Source organism: Euphorbia lathyris, chromosome 5 (assembly GCF_963576675.1).
Source record: "Euphorbia lathyris chromosome 5, ddEupLath1.1, whole genome shotgun sequence".
NCBI classification, from domain to species: domain Eukaryota; kingdom Viridiplantae; phylum Streptophyta; class Magnoliopsida; order Malpighiales; family Euphorbiaceae; genus Euphorbia; species Euphorbia lathyris.
The window spans coordinates 91220228-91238589 of NC_088914.1; the positions used below are offsets into that span (position 1 = coordinate 91220228).

At 32.7% G+C, this 18362-nt stretch overlaps 1 long non-coding RNA gene across 9 annotated transcripts; it reads right to left on the minus strand.

Moving 5' to 3' along the window:
- Positions 1-369: 369 nt before the first annotated feature.
- On the minus strand, positions 370-7799 carry LOC136229997 (uncharacterized). Of its 9 annotated transcripts, none has more exons than XR_010689228.1 (7): positions 7084-7799; positions 3915-3984; positions 3677-3809; positions 3346-3601; positions 2822-2896; positions 2401-2459; positions 370-564 (listed from the first exon to the last, which is right to left on the minus strand). It is a non-coding gene; the product is annotated as an uncharacterized lncRNA (long non-coding RNA). The 9 variants fall into 9 exon arrangements; XR_010689226.1 differs by lacking the exon at positions 370-564 and adding an exon at positions 571-1059; XR_010689231.1 differs by lacking the exons at positions 370-564; positions 2401-2459 and adding exons at positions 571-1059; positions 6778-6918.
- Between the last annotated feature and the right edge of the window lie 10563 nt (positions 7800-18362).

Here is an 18362-nt window from a genome sequence, read left to right on the forward strand (position 1 = left end):
TGTCCCCAATTTGAAGGACAATTATCGTCCTTATACAAAGGAGACAACTTTCGTCCTTACTCTTACGAGACCATTTTTCGTCTCCAAATAGAAGGACGATTGTCGTCCCCATACATAAGAAACGACTGATGTCCCTGTTCTTAAGGGACATTTTTTGTCTCAAAATAAAAGGACAATTGTCGTCCCCTACATGAGAGACGACTTTTGTCCCTATTGTTAGGGGACTGTTTTTGTACTCCATGTTTTAGGAAAAAGGTGATTCACATATCAATCATTACAACAAACATAACATAATACAACTTACTTTCAAATAAACTTTTCTAATAAGAGTAAGAATTCAAATTTCCAATATTATTGACGAAGAAAAATAAATCCAAATGGGGTTTACAGTGAACAATTTTTCTCTTTTTTTTCCTTGGCCATAAATATAAGAATAGCAACTGAGAAGCTTTTACCTGTCAATACAAAGATTTGGTCTGTTACCAGAATTACATATCCTCTCAAAGAGTTCTCCACTTGTAGCATACTCCATTAAATGGCTAGATTGGTAGGTGTTAACAGGATCTGAAATTATAAAATCTCGAATTGTGTTAAACTCAATAGCAGAAAAACTAGAAATTACTTAGCTCTAATTAGAATGCTTTATGCAAGGAAAGTTAAACATAAGCATCTAGTCCGCCGACATAATTAGTGGACATATACTAGTTTGTTTCTTGATAAAATAGGGGACGATTAAGGCAGGACCGTTCTTGACATTCTGTAGGCCCGGGGCGAGAGAATACAATTGGGCCCTTTAATACCAAATTTCTAAAAGTAAAATTTCTTTAGAAGTTGAAATAGAGGTTGTCGGACATCCCAACTAGGTTGGCACTCCCTAACAACCCCCAAACATCTGTTGTAATTTTAAAATGTGCTAAACAAAATCAATATTGTTAATAATACAACTTCAAAATACACTAAACATAATCAAAATTGTTCTAAACCACTAAAGAACGGTCTCTATGTTGATATTCTTCAATTTCTAACTCTTTTCCAACATTGAATATCATCTTTAATTACCTACAAAACAAAGTGTGCAAATAATTAAAAAAGTTTACTTCTCCGAGCATTACGAGAGGCAAAATCATTAATGATAATATCAGCATCCATAGTTCCTAAAATTTCTTTCTCAATAGACAAAATTGCTAAACCACTCAACCTTTCTTGAGACATTGATGACCTCAAGTAAGTTTTTATTAACTTTAGTTTTGAAAAGCTTCGTTCAGCTGATGCTACAGTAATAGGTAAAGTTAATAAAATCCTATAAGCAATAGAAACATTTGGATAACAATCTGCGGCTTTAACAAACTCTAGAATTTCAATAGTTGACATTAATTCAACAGATGACAAAGTAATTTGCAATACTTTCACTTCAGAAAAAAATCATTTAAATCATCGCAATCTAATGATTTCAATTTTTTTGAATTAAATAAAAATCCAAAAATGCTTTCGAAATATTTTAATTGCTCAAATCTATTTTCTAATGAAACTAAAGCCATGTCCACAACAATCAAAAAATACCCTTCTTTAAATAACTGTTGGGGAGTCTTAATTTCCTCTTCACAATCATTCTCATCAAATTGTTTTTTTCTAGTAATCCGACGTTTTGTTGGAAAAATAGGCTCCACATCCATATCAAAAGCAACATCTTTAGCAACATTCAAACAAGATTCATAGCCTTCATCTTTAAACTTTTGTAAAAATAATATTACACCTTCCAACTGTTTCATGGTAGAGTCAATGCACGTAGATTTAGATTGCAATTTCTTACTTACCATATTAATAGCAAACAAGATTTCATACCAAATAATCATACTAAGCAAAAACTCAAAACTCTCTATGGCATCTATTAAACTATCTGCATCACTCTTTGATTTGGCATCATCACAATTTTTTTTCAATTCCTCCAAAGCCAATTTAATTTGAGGAGTTTGAAACCTAATAGGTTTCACACTTTTAATCCGACTTTTAAGAAAGATAACACCTTGACAATAAGACGTTCGCTAACTTGTCACTTGATAATCAGTATTCAGTGAAGATGCTACTGTCTGAACTCTTCAAATAACTTATCTAAAAAATCAAACAGTAAAATCAAAAGGCTTGTACTAAATAATTTAACAGCAAAATCAAAATCAACAGATTAGTCTAAATTATGTAAAAAATCAAAATCAAACTTATCTACCAAAATAAAACAGCAAAATTAAAAAATATAAACAGCAAAATTAAAAAATATAAACAGCAAAATTAAAAAATATAAACAGCAAAATATAAACAGCAAAAGCAAAATATAAATCAAACTTATATAAAAGAAATCAAACAGGAAAATAAAAAAATATAAACAGCAGCCAAATAAATTCATACATATGATTTACTAGGAGGGAGCAACGCAGGTGGCCAGGAAGAGCAGCAACAAACCAAGCCTGGAAAAAGACCAACGCAACGTACAAGAGGAGATCGACCGGGAACGGAAGACGCAACGCATAAGAGGAACGGAAGACGCAGAGAGATCTCGTGTTAACGGTAGGTTTTAATTTTTTTTTTTTTTATATATACTAAATGAAAAAAATATTTTTGGGGCCCCTATAATCTATGGGCCCTGGGCCTGCGCCACAAAAATCAAGGCCCAGGGCCGGCCCTAGATTAAGGAAAGATGATCAAATTTGTTTGTCATATGTAACATTCATGGAATTCTATTTTAGTAGAGCAAAGTAGCAGCTCGGCTAGTGCAGCATAGATCAATGACTAGAAATAAAGAAATAAGCAAAATAATTCAGATGCAGACCTCTTTAAATCTGACTATATCGGGATGCTTAAGTGATAGGTGGTTCATTATTTCCCTTTGAACATCTTCATCAATCTGCAAACATAAAACCAGATGATAAATCCTAAATTGCAGAACAAAATTAAACAACAAACAGCAAATTGAATCAATGAAAATTTGCCACAAACAAGTAAGGATAATTAAAGAACACTACAGACCTTGATACCTCTTTCAATAAACTTAACAACAAAAAGCTCTTTTGTCTATTTATCTCTAACCAGCTTGGCTACTCTAAAATTCCCTAATCCAATATCTTTGACAGTCTCATAGTGCTCCATAGCCAATTACACAAGCAAGAACAAGAACTAAAGCAACAACCTTTAAATGAATAATCTGAATTCAGTGTTCTGGCCTGTACATGGAGAGTGTGGTAGAGAAAAAAGGGAAAGTGAAAGTCTGTATCCTTGACTGCAGTTCCATATTGAAAATCCTGATATTTTTTTTGGTGAAAAAGAATTCTGATAAAATATACTTGTACCACTTACATCTCTCTTAGCTCGGTCCCTTTGATTCTTATGAGCTAGAACTTTTGCCTGAAGAAAAAGAAAAATACTTAACAATTAACACAATTTGATCTAATATGGCGTGTCGCTAAATGGAAACATGTGGAACTCCTTAAGAACACGTATAAAACAAAACTTGTCACACGCTCTTGGGTCTTTTGATGGCGCTCCAACCTAGCTTCTCGTCTTTCCTCAGTCTCCCCTTCAACCTTTGGGAAATCACCAGTTGTTCTCGTACCTTTTGCAAACAAAAATCTGGTTAGGCCAATACAAAACTGAAAAAGACCTAAATGATTAGAAAAATAACAACTACCTTCAAAGGTTATAGATAGATCATCAATAATATTTTTAGTTGAAGATGCCTTCTTCTTGTTAGTTGTGGTTCCAACAGCTGTCCTTTTGGCAGTTTCGGACCCTCCCTTATTCTAGGTATTAAAAAATGGATCCTGCAACAGAAGTTTAGAAATTAACCCACTTATCTAGTTGCTTTAGTAAAATCAAGCAGCCAAAATTCTCTCTACATTAAATTAATTCTTGTCAATGAATGTTACCTTCTTGTCATGCCCAACACTGGTCAATAACTTCCCATCTGTAGAGAAATGACAGCAAACAACTTTGCTACTGCATTTTGCATCATTTATTAATATCATCAAAGGAAAACAGGTCATGCAGTGATAAAAATGGCATATATGAAGAAATCCACCTCATTTGCTCAATATTATGCTGTAAGTAAATAAATAAAGGCTTAATACATACCCAGCCCCCTAAAGTTGTCCATTTTATTCATTTAACCCCTTCAACTTAAGGGACATCCTTTTAATCCCCTAAACTCCAAAAAAACGCTACTTTTAACCCCCTATTTTAGAATGCCGAGATATAATGTTGTCCGTGTGTATCACGCGCGTGACACGTGTGTATCCTGAATTACCCAGCCCCCTAAAGTTGTCCATTTTGTTCATTTAACCCCCTCACCTCACGGGCCGCCCCTTTAACCCCCTAAACTCCAAAAAAATGCTACTTTTAACCCCATATTTTAGACTGCCGAGATATAATGTTGTCCGTGTGTATAATTTGCTCTTTTCTTTCCTACTTTCTTCTTTTGAAAGTCCTTAATATTGAAAATTTGCTATAAATATCATTTAGTCATCACTTCTCTTCCACTGTATTCTATACTTCATATCAAATCAGATTTTAACTCTTCCTTTGTATTGCCTTCCACTGTATCTATATACACTGTGGTCATAATTCATACAAAGTTAAAGCATTTTTTACAATTCCAACGTGGATTGAGACCAAAAAAAGCACCAATTAAAAATTAGAAAGGCACCAATTAAATCTTCTTTATCTCCAATGCCCGTACTTGAGTTGGAACTAAGATTTTTTTGGAGTTTAGGGGGTTAAAGGGTTGTCCCGTGAGGTGAGGGGGTTAAATGAACAAAATGGACAACTTTAGGGGGCTGTATGCATTTTTTTTTACCGTTGGAGGCAAGAACAAAATCCTCCCACGCGCCTCCTGCGTTTGAGACACAAACGTTGACTAGGTCAATGCCACGTCGGATGATAGGGGGTTAAAAGTAGCGTTTTTTAGGAGTTTAGGGGGTTAAAAGGATGTCCCTTAAGTTGAAGGGGTTAAATGAATAAAATGGACAACTTTAGGGGGCTGGGTATGTATTAAGCCATAAATAAAATGTACCCCAATAGTTGTAAACAAATAGGTCAAAAAAAACAGGTCAAATAGCAAAAATTAACTTTAAATTTTGAAAAGAAGACCACGTTCATAAACCAAAAAACTAAAAAGGCACAGGTATAAATTTTGTATGTTAAGAACCATTAAACAATTCAAGATAGTACTAACATTATACCATAAAGCAATTAATCAATAGTACTAATGCTAGTAAGATAATTGTTTAAGCATCAGATTTAGGAGAACAACATTAATGCATTTAGTGATAATATCCGAGATCTGGTTGCAAGGAATAATGTAGGGAAAGAGATTTAGTAATGGACCTTGATATTTTGACATTGTGAATATAGCAGAGAGGTTGGAATAAATGGTGTAAGAATAATAGGAAATGGAATAAAAAAAATTGTTCACTTCGAATCAAAATGATAGCAACGTTGAGTGTTTAGTGCTGTCGGGATTAATTAGTTCTTCTTTTCATTGCAAACAGAATATTATTTGCAGTAGCTTTTGTTTAGTATTTTTCTTTCCTGATTATATGAAAACAGAACATACTATATGTTCCTTTGGTGCTTTAAGTATGCCATGCTTTCTGTTCTTCTAACCTAGCATTATTTTCTATTCTTCAAGAGAACCCCTGAAAGAAACAGGTTATAGTGGCTAAGCAGTAGAGTTTTTTTATGGGACAAAATTGCATAGTGAGATAGAACATCACACTGTAAAGCTAACTAGTCTTGTGGTACAACAGTGAAATAATGCATTGCATAGCTGAGATCTCGTTGCAACCGATAATGTGGATGAAGACATCTAATAATGGGCCTTGATATTTGACATTTTGATGGAAAGTGGAAATTTTACCGTTTTCCATTCCTATCAGGGGAAAGATGCTACTATTTACCGTTTTCCATCTGAATTCCAATGAAGCATCCAAGTGTCAGATTCATTATTATGTATTCTGCATATATTTGAAACTCTAAATGAGCACGACTGAGATTGATCAATTTTTTTTGTTTATTGACTTGTGTTCAGTGATTTTGGATAATCTGGTTTGCTAGTTTGGATTGTTGTTTTTGGATGACTCATTTTCATTCTTTTGGTTGAGCTGAGGTAGTATCAACTGCATTAATCTTCAAAACATGCAAACCTGAGACTCCCAAGTTCGAACCTAGCTTTTTTTTGGTTAATTGTAGTTAGATCTAATAGCCTTTTTCTTGGGTTCACCTGTAAGTTGTGAACTTCACATGTTGGTTTGTTTGGGTGGATTGTTCATGGACCATGCATATAACAGCTTATGAAACTTTATGGTTTAGTTTCTCCTCATTGATGTGATCTATATGGTGTTCTTATCAAGGACCTACCTTGCACTGATTCTTCTTTATGCTTCTTTTTTATGAATTATTCTTAATTGAGTATCAAAATTACTCATGTGTTCAGATGCAGATGAAGCTTCGTGTTTGTGCTCATCGTCCCTTAACGTTGTCTTTCGATTTTGATGTTTGTATTTCAGGTAAAAAAATGTCTCGTTCTTCACAAAAAGGAAAGGAAAAGCATAGTGATGATAATAGTAAGATAAGAACCATCTATTTCTAGGGCTAATGGTTGAAAGTTAGAAAAATTAATTTCAAGAGAATCTATGCATGCATAAGAATATCTTAAAAAGCTAAAAGCATGTAATTATATATATGTCATAACTGAAACTTCATTACTTTTATCTTTTGAAGTAGTTGTTCCACCTCTAGTTGGCCCTAAATATGTGGCAGCAAAGTCTTCAGCTGGAATGCCAATAACTACTGAATTTCTATTGATAGAATATATTGTTTGCGTATCCAATTCTTTGAATTGAACCCATTAGATTTTGCAAAATGTGAAGAGCTCTGTATCAAATTGTAGAGTAGAATATTTTACATTCAAGAGAGATGAAAAATTCATTAGGCATTAAGAGTTTAAACCCATGCTTTATGATTCAATCCCAAACCAAATGAATAACTAGAATATCTCTTGAAACAAAATCAAAATTTATTAAGTCTAAGGGGAATTACCTGTAACCTGAACTCGACATCTTCAAATTGTTAAATCTCTGTTAGATACCTTGCTTCAACATATCCTCCTGTAGATTCCTAAAATTCGACATGAAGATTATTTGAATTTCACAAATTAACAAGGATTCTAGTAATACTAGAGGTAAGCAGCAAGCTAGCAAACCACAATGGAGAAATAATAATAATAAATAATAATAATAATAATAGAGTATATACATTAAAATAGTGATGGAAAGACCAAAAAAGGAAATCTGAACACTGCCAAAACCATGTTCTCATTAGCGAACACTCAACACACAATTTTACACACAAAATAATGGAATTTGAAAATTAGTTTACATCTTCTATTTGTTCATGTACCCATTCATCTGAAACTGAAATTTAACAAACCAACAATAGAGATCAAGAACTCAGTTTTATAAGAAAGAAAATAAGAAAACCGAAAATAGAGAGGAAGAAATGCAAAAAAGAAGGAGAGACAGTGAGGCGCAGAGACGAGGTTTCGAGCGATTGGCCATGAGAGGAAAATTCTGATTAAATGTGGAATATTCATATGCGAGGATCTCATTTTCAATCCGATTAGGATTAAATCAGCCGATTCTCCGGTAGGATCTAGGAATTTCAAAAGTTTTTGGATGGAACCAGAGAAATTGAAAATTGAAGTTTTGGGAAATATTTCGATATATTTTTTTAGGTATAACGTGGTTGAAAGTTAACCAATTAATTGTCCCCTATCATTCATAAGTTTAAATGTAAATATTTATCTAATTTCTGTTGTAAATTTGTCCCCTGTTCTGCTTGGGAGTTGGCCTGGAGGTGGGGAATGGTAAGTCCATTAGTTTCTGGTTTGATAACTGGATTGGGGATAAACCGTTAATTGAGGTGTGTTCTTCCTCCCCGCCTAGTGATATACGCAACTGGAGGATTGCCGATATGGTTGACTCGGAAGGGGACTGGATCTGGTCAAAGTTTGATACTTTCTTTAGCCTTGAGACTCTCATTAGAATGCGGGGAGTGAAGGTGAGTAATCAAGAGGAAGACTTGGATAGGCACTGTTGGGCGCTGACTAACAATGGAGTTTATTCTTGCAAATCGGCCTTTGAAGCTTTCTCTCTCTTTAGATCTGATCCTCCCTCGGATGTGTGGAAGTCGATTTGGACCCTTAAAGTTCCTTTCCGTATTAAGAGTTTCCTGTGGCTGGGCGTTAAGGACAGGCTTCTTACTAATTCGGATAGGCACAGAAGGCACTTGGCTGATTCTGGAGCTTGCAGTAGATGCAGAGGCCATGTTGAGACTTTGTGCCATGCTCTTAGAGATTGCTCTAATAGTAAAGAGGTTTGGAGGAAAATTCTCCCACACCATATTTTCTCTTCCTTCATGGCACATTCTGAGGTCGACTGGTTCTCTGATGGTGTTAGAGGAAAGTTGCTTCCATACATGGAGCATGGTGACATTTTCTTTGCTATTATCTGTCACCAAGTTTGGAAATGGAGAAACGAGGAGATTTTTGGAGATAAAACTGTTTTTATGACAAACTTAGCTGATTTCTTCTCGAAAAAACTTTTCTCTATTATCGATAGTTTCAAAGGAGAGTCCCTTGCCAGAGCCTCTCAGTGTTGTGATGTCCATCTCGTGGGATGGAGCAGGCCAAGAGAGGGGGTTGTGAAGCTGAATACTGATGGTTCCTGCCTCAGTAACGGTAAGATTGCGGCTGGAGGTGTGCTTAGAGATGTAGGGGGCGTCTGGCTTTCTAGGTTCTCCCAGAATTTAGGGTTGGGTTCTTCCTTTTCTGCGGAGCTCTGAGCTATTCTTACTGGAATCAATCTTGCTAAAAGGCTGGGTGTTAAGAGGCTCTCTGTGGAGTCTGATAATTTGGAAGCAATCAAAATGATTTCTGAGAATCATTCTATGGGTCTTAACAGTCGCAACCTCATCAAAGCTATTATAAGGCTTTGCTCCTCCTTTGAGTTCGTAGAGTTCAGACACATTTTTAGAGAGCAGAATCGTGTTGCTGATCGCTTGGCGGCGGCGGGCCATGAAGGGACGTTAGGCGTTACTACCCTTCCTGTTTCCCCTAGTTTCATCTCTCATCTTCTCTTAGAAGATAGGATTGGGGTTAGCTTCCCTAGGCTAATTCCTGGGTAGTTTGTTGTTATTCGTTTTTCTTTTCCTTTTCTACCAAAAAAAAAAAAAGGAGTTGGAGACAATAATCTAATTGTCCTTCGTATTAGTTTTAAAGTGAGAATTGGGGGACAATATATCTAAATTGTCTTTAACAATTTGTACCCAAAAGTCACATTTTTTGTAGTGTATGTTCTATTTTTAGAAACGAACCTAATAAGGTTGGTAACTGAAAGTTTTCTGTTCGGTTCGATTACTGACCGAATAACCCAAAACTCATAATATTTCATTTCTTGTATATTTTTGTTTCATTGCTTTTCAAAGAATGCATCTCTATAAAAATTGAAGAAATTAAAGGTTACTAAGTCAAAATTTATATATGTAAAGATTAAATTATATTATTTGGGAGTTGGATTTTACATTTTATAAGTTATTTATATAGGTAAAGATAAAGTTATATTTTTTATATTTATATATTAAGTACACCGATATTATTTTAGTAACCGAATCGAAAACCGATTACTAAACTAAGTTAAAATTAAAAAATGAACCAAATCAGAATATTAAAATAACCGAACCTAATATAGATTGTGATTCGGTTTTGTATGTGTCCAAACTGGGTTGGACCAAATATTAAATAAAATATATCCAAACTCAACTCATGAAAAACGGATTGGGTGTACGGATGGCAATGGGTAGGTACCCGCGGGTAATGTCAAATCCCAAACTCTTACCTTTTTATTTTTTAATTATCCGTACCCTTCCCATTACCTTAACGGGTATACCTTTTGCATCACATACCCGTCCCATTTAATTTGCGGGTACCCGCTGTTACCCTTACCCGTTAAGAATCATCAAATGAAACAAAAAATATTACAAATTTAACAAAGTATAAATTTAATAAATTATCCATTTAAAAGTTATAGTATATATGGGTGTGCTTCAAAAAGTGTCTAAATAGACATTAGTCAGCGAAATAGCAGCTTTCTTGTTCTAATTCAAAGGTTTTCTATATTAAAAAAAAATCAGAAAAAAGCCTCAGAAAAAAAAAAGAAAAAAAAGTCAAAGGCATAAAAAAGAAGAAAAAAAAAGAAAAAGAAACAAAGAAAAATTTCTTGTTAGTTTTTTCGTTTCAGTCTGTTTATAGTTGTTTAAGTTCATCTTGAACATTCATTCTGAAGTTTGAGAATTGTAAGTCGTTTTGTGGTTCAAATCTCACATCTAAAAAACAATTGATATTTATTAAAAAAAAAATTATAATGGGTAACGGGTACCGGGTACCCTAGGGGGCATTCACATACCCGTCCCATTACCCTAATGAGTAATGGTTTTGATCCCATACCCGTCCCATACCCTTTTATACAGGGTATAGATAGTCCTATTAGGGTTGGATAATGCCAAATACCTGCAGGTAGGGTACTTGTTGCCATCCCTAATTGAGTGAACTGAGTAGGCAAATGAGCCGATGAATATTGTCTAAGTTAGTTGTCCAAAAAAAAAACATTGTCTAAGTTAAATATTTTCTATATATTTAACTATGGTCATAAAACTTTAATTGCAATGTCATGAAACCACCCTTGAATTAAAAGGTTAAACATAATATTTGAAGGCACAATTCATTTTAATATTTGACACATCCCTGTATAAATATCCAGGGTATTTGAAGCATGTACAACATATATCCATACAATTTGGTTAAAAAGGTTCTGATACCATATCATGCTAAATTCATATTAATATCTGACATGCACCAATAAAATAAATTGAATTCTCATTATTCTAATATAGAAATGCTGATTAAAGTAACTAACTTAGGACCTATTTGGTTCAGCAGTTAGTTGATAACTGTTGTTGCTGGTAGCTGTTAACTGTTTGTTATTAGCTGATTAATTATTAGTATTTAATAAAATTTTGATGATATGTTGTTGTTAGTATGTAAAATATCTAATATGGTCATATTTTAAATTAATCAATAAGTAAATTATAGGCTTAATATCAGTTGCTCCCTGAACTTGTGCAAATAGTTTGATTGGCCTCCTGAACTTATATGGTGTCTCATTAACCTCTTAAACTTGCTTAAAGTGTCATGATTAAGTCCTTAAATCTATAAAAACGGCATAAAGATGTACAAAACAGAAAGTTTTTTTTTTTATAAACAAAACAGAAAGTTAATTTGTTTTAAAGACTTAGAATCGCGAATTAGGCTTTCATTTTTTAAGTTTTGAATTTCTTTTACAAATTTAGAAAAATTGCAACGTATGCCACTTTAAACAAGTTCAATAGGGAAATGGATCACGGTAAGCAAGTTCAGAGGGTCAATAGGCCACTTTAAACAAATTCAAGTAGCCAATAGGCTATTTTAAAAAAGCTGGGGGTTAATGAGACATCATGTAAGTTCAGAATGTCAATCAACCTTTTTAGTCAAGTTCAGAGGGCTTTTGATATATTAAGCCTAAATTATATATATAAAAAATTCCAAATGTAACTTATGTGGTTTCGTCGATTTGTAAATTAGTGACTATGGTTTTTTTTATTGCAAAAAGAGGATTTAGGTCCTCATCGTTAGCAAAAGTAGGGATTTTTACGTTGACACTATCAGTTCTGACTGTTGATGAACCTTCTAATTTTGAGGTCATTTAGGTACAGTAAAACCTCTATATAGGAATAATCTATATAGGAATAACCTTTATTTTGTTATATCCCAACTTAGTAATAACCTCTATTACCAAACTCTATTCAGTAATAACCAATCTTATCAGGCTCGTCCCGGTTCAAACCCGGGTCTCTCCAACCTCTATTTAGTAATAACCAATGTTATCAGGCTCGTCCCGGTTCAAACCCGGGTCTCTCCAATTGTTTGGAAAAATTTGGGTGGCTAGGTAGAATGTAGGCGGGTGTGCGGCATTCGCGTCGTGCGGGTGCGCCCCCAACCCGATAGCTAATCAATTGCACCCCCCTGCGTGTGAGAGAGCATTTTCCCTAGTAATTAGTTAAAGGTTTGTAAATATCATTTACTTATAAACTAGTTAGGTTTCTACTTTCTTTCCTATGTGGGATGTGTGAATGCTTAATTTCCCTTTATCTTCTTTCAAACCATTTTAAGTCATTCACTTTGAGCATCAATTTCTTATTCATTACTTGTCCGTTTTGAGTTTTATAATATATTTTTAAAAAGATCTCATGATATAGAATACGTTGATATATTTTAATTTATTCTGAACTTAATTTATTCGTCATAAATTTAAGACTCAAATTAACAAAAAATAACAAACCAAATGTTGTTTATAATTTATTTTGTATATATATAATGTATAAAAATAATTTTAAATTAGTTATATATATTTAATATGTATAAATATTATTTATTTATTTATAACGTCATCTGGTTCGACCAATCCGAGCTATCCGGTCCGACCAAGTGACCTGTGACCCAGTTACCAATCCGGTTTGATGTCCGGTCCGGTTCTGATAACATTGGTAATAACCTCCCAATTGTTATACAAATAGTCCAGTCCTAAGTGTATTCATATATAGAGGTTTTACTGTATTTCTTTTATTAGGAGAGAGAAAGTGCATGTTTAGATAGAAAATGCTCAAAAACATTTATGATTTTTGAAAAATTGAAAATGTAGTTACATTGTAAATGTAGTACTAAACAAATGTAATTTTTGAAATTTTCTAATTTCAAGTTACCAACAGTTAAACTGACAGTATCAACCTAAAAGTTCTTAGTTTTGCTAACGGCGATGATCTTAGTTCTTTTTTAGCAACAGAAGAACCACAAACACCCATTTGTAAATCGGTGAAACCATACGGTTATATTTGGAATTTGCTAAATAGAAAATACAATCCAAATTAATGAAAATAATCTACATCATTAAACAAAAAAAAATTATAATTATAATTTTATTGAATGTCGCAAAATCTTGTTTTTTTGAGTAATAATATAATAGAAATAGGAACAGTATTAAAGAAGAAATATTATTGAAAATGAGAAAGATAATTTTGTCGACATCAAATATATATAAACAACTTTCACGAAAAGCTTATTTTGTAGCTTTTCATGAAAAGCTAAAAAACGTTACTGTTTCCAAAAAAAATGTTAAACACTGATCTTGTATAAAGCTAATCAAATATTATATTTCTTACGGTTTTAAATGAAACGCTAAATGTTGCTTCGAAAAACTGAAACAAACAACCTCATAATGTAAATTCTGGGCCATATGTCGAAATTCTCATTTTAATATTAATGTAGTGTTATTGGTAAAAATAAGACTTTAAGTTATTTTATTAATAGAAATTGAAGTTTATTGATGATAATAAAATATGCTTAATAGTTTTTGAGAAAAAAAAATTGTTTCATTTAAATGTGAATAGTATTACATTTCGATACAAGTAATTAAAAATTACAATATAGAAGTATAATAGAGAAGTTTGAATCTGTACCTTCAAAATCATAGATCGTGAGAAAGTAATAGTAGATAATACTTGAAATGGTTTTGACACAACAACGAGAAACACACTTCATCCAGAATCGATTTCACAGTGTTACTCTTTATGACCTTTCAATGAGTCAGATCTATGTGATGATAGATAAAACACTTCTGTTTTTCCATGAAGGAAACATGTAACACTAATTTAGGGAGACAAACGACAACCATATATAAAGAAGAACAAAAGATTACAAACAAAGAATAAACTATCAAATCTCTCACGGTAGATTAATAAATAAAATTGATTCAATAAAAAAAAGGTAAAATAAAACAAAGAATGAAATTATTTTTCAACTAAAAGCCGAAAGGAAACCCCAAAACATGGACACAGAAGATGAGAGTTTCTTAACAACTTGGATTAGGTCTCTCTAAATAATAGAGAAGTTCATTGATAGTAATAAAATATGATCAATAGTTGAGTTTATATGGGCAATGATTGGGATTTTGATTTTTAGGTGAGTTTATATGGGCTAGGATTTTTAAGTGAGTTTGTATGAGCTAGGATAAGTGTTCTAAAAATCGGCCGAGGCGAGATGTTGATTTTTAGAACAACGTCTCGATTTCCACTAGTCGAACGGTATAAATCTGTTGACCGATTTTTAGTCTCCTAGACGGTCTCAGGTGGTCCTAGACTGGTCTAAACGGTTTGAGGCAGCTCCTAGTCGGTCTCAAGTGACCCTTTTTAATAAATTGGTCCTTAAATTGTATATCAATTTTTTCATTTTAAATAAAATATTAAATAACAAAAAACTAAAAAAAGGCCTTAAACTATGAAATGTATTTTTGAGAATATTAATTTTATTTTATTATGACACATTTTGTTATAAATATTATTTTATTGATCCATTTTTTTTATGGATATTAATGTAAATAATATTAAAATATATATTTATTTCTATCCTAAATATGTTATATTATTATTTTTACATAGTATAATTCATATATTAATTATATTTATATAACACTTTATTTAATAAAAAATATATAATATCAAAAATATAAAATTCGATTAATCCCCAATGGTTTATTTAATAAAAAAATATATAATATCAAAAATATAAAATTCGATTAATCCCCAATGGTCATGTCTGTCCGACTAACGCCTAATGTCTTTTACAACCTTGGCTAGGATTGAGATTTGATTTTTAAGTCTGAGCCTTATTTGGTCTGAGTTCGCTCAAATTAATAGCGGTCTTGGTTGGGCTTTGATAGAGCATTATCATATGATTTTTTTTTATAGTTTGTCTGATTTCTCGATTCGAGTCTTGTCAAATACATTTTAGGTGGATCCCCTCCTAACTAAAATTTTCTACATACACTAAAACTCGAACTCGAAATCTCTAATTTAAGCGATTTGAGACTCTTAATCACTCTGAACAACCTTAATTATATTGAATGTGAAAAAGGATGAGTATGTGATTAGATTGGAGTACTTTGTTGAAATTTTCAAACAATCGTATGAATGGAGCATGTTGATTTTGTAGCCAAAGTGGATGACATCCAAATAACACTATTGATTTCACTCACTCACTCTTTGTAAGTCAATAGGAATTGTTTTGAGAACTTAAGCATTTCCACGTGCAATCCACGTGTTATGGACATGCTTCCTGGTGAGCGGCATCAGGACCTTGTGTGTACGGGTACTATCGGGTTATTGGATATTGATGATACTAATATTGTGAATGTTATTATATATGAATAATCTCGGTTGAGATATTCTCGAGCTATATGATATGTGAATTTTGGATTTAAGTGAAGCTGGAAACGGAATCGGTTGAGTTATTCTCGACCCTCCAGCTACTGGGTGTGTGGTGGTTGAGTTATTCTCAGTCCCTCAGTCATTGGATATAAGTGAGCTTTATGGTTATATTTAGAGGATGGATAATTTGGGTATTGAGGTTTAAGGTCCAACACGTATGAAACCACCTATATATTTATTTATAAGACAATTTTATGAAAAGCATTATTGTGTGATCACTTATATTATATATTATTATTATTATTATTATTATTATTGTGTGTGACATAAATGTTAAATTACTCATGCATTGCATATAACTAATTCATTATGGGAGGTTTGACTCCTTTAAATTTTCAGGTGACTAGAAGTCTGTTTCGGGCGGCACATCTATCTTACTATGTATGACTATTTAAGAATTATGTTAAAAATTTATATTTTAGACCGTAGTACCAGTTTGAGGATTATGTTGTGTGTTTATTTTTGAATGTTTTAATATTAAATTATGTTAAGACTATTGGTAAGGTTGATCATATATTATATTAAGGCTTGCTACGCGTTCTGGTAGCTTGAGCTTACCCGTTCCCTAGCGCCGGTCACGGTCCGTGGGATGGATCGCGACACTAACGAATTCCATGTAGTACCCCGGCCTGTGTGAGAAGATTCTCTCAAGGATCTCCAAATGCGTCTTAAAACCATTATTATTTCCGATATTTCATCCTAAAAAATGCATCTATTCCGAGTAATCCACAATGCCCAAATAGAATTTCCAATTGCAGCAGCCCATAATTCAGAAATTTGAGAGCTAAAGCGATGAACAATGGCATCACTTATGAGAGTTTTAAGTGTCGATCTTGTGTTGATCCAGCGTCCAAATAACGAGCTAATACCTTGCTAGACAATTCTAGCAAACGGACAAGTGACAAAAAGTTGATCAATCGATTCCATATCAGACAAGCATAAGCTGCAGCGCGAGACAATAGAACATCCATGTAATCTCAGCTTATCGTGAGTAGGCAAATAGCCGAGATAGGCACGCTAGGCAACCAACGAAGGTGCAGGAGAAACGCATCGATGTCAAAGGAAACGACACCATTATTGCTGATCAACCGGATCCCTCAGCCAAGCATACAACAATTTAACAGTAAGAACAAAACATAATCAAAATAAAAGCAAAACATATATGTAAAATAAAGAGAAAAGAATTTTATATAATAATAAGAAGAATTATTATTATTAAGAAAATCATAAATAATGAAGAAAATTACGAATAAAAGAAAATGAGAACCAAAAGATGCAATTCTAAGGGATCAAACTCCCACTCTCACAAACATCTCCATTATGCCTTTACCATTTAGCCTAACACTACATTTTGTTATAAATTCAAGTTTGATAAAAAAATAATTATTAAAGTTATATAAAATAATAATCAAAATAAAAACAAAACATATATGAAAAATAAAAGAAAATAATTTGTATAATAATAAGAAGAATTATTATTATTAAAAAAATCAGAAATAATGAAGAAAATGACGAATAAAAGAAAATGAGAATCAAAAGATGCAATTTTAAGAGATCAAACTTCTACTCTCACAAACACCTCCATTATGCCTTACCATTTAGCCTAACACTACATTTTGTTATAAATCCAAGTCTACATACTTTTGAACCATAGCAATCTTAATAATAATTAAATTCAAAACAAATTCTAATCGGAGGTTTCCGTAAATCAGAAAGCCCTAGACGGCCGCCTATACAGTCTGCCCCGAGTTAAATGACAAAATGAGATAAGTTCATAGTGATAAAATATTAACCCTTATAAAAATATGGGTTAAGGTGCAAAAGTACCCCTAACGTTTTGGGTCAGGAGCAATTTTACCCTTAACGCCTAAAATGGTGCAATTTTACCCCTAAGGTTGGAAGCCAAGAGCAATTTTACCCCTAGCGTTGATAAATTGGGTCAATTTCAGACACTATTATAAAATACAGATATTTTTGTTTATTATTCTGCACCAATAGAATACACTATTTCAGACACTATTATAAAATACAGATATTTTTGTTTATTATTCTGCACCAATAAAATACACTATTTCAGACACTATTATTCGTTCTAAAAAAAGGATTTCATGTTTTTTATAATTTAATAATAGAATTTTAGATTAATATTTATAAATTCGGTGGATTTTTTGAATTTTTTTTTGTCTAATTCCTACAAAAAGACAGTATATTTTTTATTTTTTTTCACATCCCAACGAATGTTTGTGATTTTTTACTGATAAAATGACGCACGTATGAAGTGTACATAACTAGATTCATGACCGAGAAGACGGTTTGATGAATTATTTCTCAAATTGACCAAATTTATTAATGTTAGGGGTAAAATTGCTCTTGGCTTCCAACGTTAGGGGTAAAATTGCACCATTTTAGACGTTAGGGGTAAAATTGCTCCTTGCCCAAAATGTTAGGGGTATTTTTGCACCTTAACCCTAAAAATATCAGGGACTTCGTTTTCTTAGAAATGCAATTTAACCTAAATGCAATTTCAGAAATGGTCTTTTAGATCTAAAACTTAAAATCATTTTCTTCAAAATTGCCCAACATCAACTTAGAGTTATCATTTTGTCTATAAGTAGACATCAGTTTTATTAATACGAAACATAGTAATTCGCGATATAAATAATTACAATAAAAAAAATATCAGAAAAGCTTAAATATATATCTTCAATATCATAGATCGTGATAAAGTAACAGTACACAGTGTTTGGAACTGTTTGTGTCAGAACAACGAGAAACACACTCCACCATGAATTGATTGCATAGTCTATTTCTCTAGGAATGACTTCATTGTCTTTCAATGCGCTAGATCTATGTGATGATAGACAAAACCTTTTTGTTTTTCCATGAAGGAAAACATGATAATACAT